Source organism: Hyalella azteca, unplaced genomic scaffold (genome assembly GCF_000764305.2).
Source record: "Hyalella azteca isolate HAZT.00-mixed unplaced genomic scaffold, Hazt_2.0.2 contig10159, whole genome shotgun sequence".
Lineage (NCBI taxonomy): Eukaryota > Metazoa > Arthropoda > Malacostraca > Amphipoda > Hyalellidae > Hyalella > Hyalella azteca.
The window spans coordinates 3,623-7,244 of NW_025940205.1; positions in this window are offsets into that span (position 1 = coordinate 3,623).

Genomic DNA, 3,622 nt, shown 5'->3' on the forward strand with positions numbered 1-3,622 from the left:
AAAATTTATATGTATAATTTTCAGATGTCCACATGCAGCATGTCCTGAAACCAAAATTATTCTCTATTCAAGTCTAGTTATAATGTTATTACGTAAACAAAGTGGAAAGAAGGAAGCAAAAGTTTAACAATAATGAACTGTTTTGCTTAATTAATACCTAATATTAATAATCATTTACTCATTATATCAAGAATTTCATTTATTGGCTTTGAAACGCCCGAATGCCATGTAAATAAATTAAAATTTATAAGGAATTTCGACATAACAAAAAATACGAATAAAAGAGTTCGTTGAGTCACTCAGATGCAGGCATGGGCATCAAAAATAATTATCAATCTTTCAAACGCATCCAGAAAAACCGTAAGTAGACGATCAAAGGCCTGCATGGGCATCAAAAATAATTATTAATCGTTAAAACGCATCCAGAAAAAACATAAGTAGATGATCAAATGCCTGCATGGGCATCAAAAATAATTATTAATCGTTAAAACGCATCCAGAAAAACCATAAGTAGACGATCAAAGGCCTGCATGGGCATCAAAAAAATTATTAATCGTTAAAACCATCCCAAAAGACAATAGGTCGCTCAAAGTCTTGTAAAGGCTTCAAAAAAAGGCATGCAAAGACCTTGAAAACCATTAGTAGTCGCTCAAATAATTGCAAAGACATCATAAAAATATTTTAAAAATCACTCGGATGCTCGTGAAAGCGTCCTACAAGACACAATGAGGTCATTTAACTCAGTTCTCTCACGATATCAACATTCACATGAACAAGCTTCTCATTCTTCAACGTTGGCATTATATTGCGAACATTAAATTCGAATTGCCGCTGCGTATAATAAAATTTGAGGAAAATTAACAGGAAAAAATAGCAGGCTTCTATTATAATTTTTAAGGAGAGTTCTTTATACTGTCGGATTAGATTTTTCATTTTACATATTATTATGAAAATTCAACGTAGCTGACAATAAAACTTAATAGATTATTACCGAGAAATGCCATTGGCATTCTAACAGGTTTCGAGAAAGTAAATTGGTGCATTTACCCTTCAGGTTTAATTTAAAACGCCTTCAGTAATTTTTTTGCTCGATGATCTATCTTAATCATTCGTTCAACAAACACCCAGTGACGCTATTATTGCACTCACAATTTCTAGATGAATAATTTCGTGTGTAATTAAGATGGATTTATTGAGGTGGAAATCTATCATCAAGGGGAAATACAGAAGTGATTGCTACTCCTATGACATGCAGCAATGATTGCTACTGCCAGGACATGCAGCAATGATTGCTACTCCCTGGACATGCAGCAATGATTGCTACTACCAGGACATGCAGCAATGATTGCTGCTCCCAGGACATGCGGCAATGATTGCTGCCATCAAAAGGTGAATTTTACGAGACCCTGAGATTGCATTCGCGGCTGTCGTTCCACGCCACTGACTGCATGGGATACTTACGCTCGTAATCCCTTCTTTATATCCCATAAGGTTCTTTACCAGATACTCCCTCTGTACACAAGGAAGCGCCAGATACCCCCTCTGTAAACGAGGAAGCGACAGATACTCCCTCTGTACACAAGGAAGAGCCAGATACTCCCTCTGTACATAAGGAAGCGCCAGATACTTCCTCTGTAAACGAGGAAGTGCCAGATACTCCCTCTGTAAACGAAGAAGAGCCAGATACTCCCTCTGTAAACGAGGAAGAGCCAGATACTCCCTCTGTACACAAGGAAGAGCCAGATGCTCCCTCTGTAAACGAGGAAGAGCCAGATACTCCCTCTGTACACATACTCCCAGGACATGCAGCAATGATTGCTCCCATCATAAGGTGAATTTTACGCGACCCTGAGATTGCATTCGCGTCTGTCGTTCCACGCCACTGACTGCACGGGATATTTACGCTCGTGATCCTGCGCTACATCAGTGAAGGTCCCTTGCCAGATGCTCCCTCTGTACACGAGGAAGCGCCAGATACTCCCTCTGTACACGAGGAAGTGCCAGATACTCCCTCTGTACACGAGGAAGAGCCAGATACTCCCTCTGTACACGAGGAAGAGCCAGTTACTCCCTCTGTACACGAGGAAGAGCCAGATACTCCCTCTGTACACGAGGGTAAAGAAGGGTAATTACGTCGAGGGGATCCAGGGAGTTTGATGTCATCGGCCCAGCGTCCTCGTAAAGTCGTCGAGCCAACACATAATAACTTGATGGCGAGCGCCAGATTCGATCAGGAATTTCAGCAAGGAATAAAATATCGCGGTTGATTGCGATTGCCCTCGTTTATGTTGTGCCTCCAGGCAAGATTTTCGTAATTGCCATTAATTAACGCAACTAAATTTGCCGTTTGCCAAGCCAAATTAGCCGTCTGGCAAAGCTGAATTCATCAAGAAGGTTTGGAAATAATCTAAGAAGGACCTATGAAAAGGGATGTATATTGTGCCATTTAATTCTATCCTAATTTGAAAAATTTTAGCTGAAAAGGGGAAGCGTCGGAACAACGCCCATGAAAACTAAACATAAAAATAATTAGGATGATGATATTATTACATTAAACAATGTTCGTGTTCTCGATCGATAAAACAACTGATCACTTAAAAATACCTGGGTAAAATTTTTAAGCCCATGGGTAACTTGAAAATAACTTGTATTGGACTATTGAGGTGGAAGCTAATGTTTATATCCACCTGTACGTTATAATTGCAGTGCAGTTTATTAATTAACGTTGTTAGGGGGCGTAAGGCAAGTGTTTTATTACAGTTAGGTATTTGGATTTTTGGTTTTAAGTCACCGCGGACGTGACCTCGTTTAGAGAAGCACTCAAACTTTTTCATTGCTGTGTGCTCCACCGCGGAGGTACGAGCTACTTCATCATTATGCCTGTTTATTTGTGTGATAATTTTCTGTTGTAATTCAGAGCTGGTGTTTAATTAGAGGTGTTCATGATTATGGTTATCAGATTATTAGTTATTTATCTTGTTTAATTTATATTGTGCTTCTGTTGCTCAAATATTGCTAGTTCTAAATTTTTGTTTATTTCTTAATTTCAGAAAAGCTCCGAATTTTCAGGCCAGAAGTAAGAACGAGAGCAAAGAGAACACACGGTTTTATTCTTGTCTTTGCTTGTATATGTTGTTTGTTTACTATAGTTTTTATTTAACACTTTTATTCATCTATTTTTGCCACTATACCCACGACAACGTAGTGAATGAACTACGTAAAAATTAACAATATTATGAAAGAATATATCACTTAAGTTATCGCGGTAAACAAGTATTTTGACTAAAATATTAGCTGTAATAGCACAAATTCCAGGCGCGGGCAATGAAGTCTGCAAGAGGCATTTAATCTCAACGCTAAATTGCATGATTTACTTTAATGCTTAATTTCTAATTGAATATTTAGTAGATTTTACATGTGATACACCTGAAACCATAATGAATCTATATTTGCACACAAACGTAAATTTAAATATGGCTAAAATTGCGATTGAACGCATAGCAATTTTTGATCTATTTACTGAAAGTAAATCTAATAAATAAATTAGCTAAAACTTGCAAATCTAAAAAATTGGCTTCTGTGCGCAAGTCGCGACTTTAGTGAGTCGTTTTCTAGTCGTTTA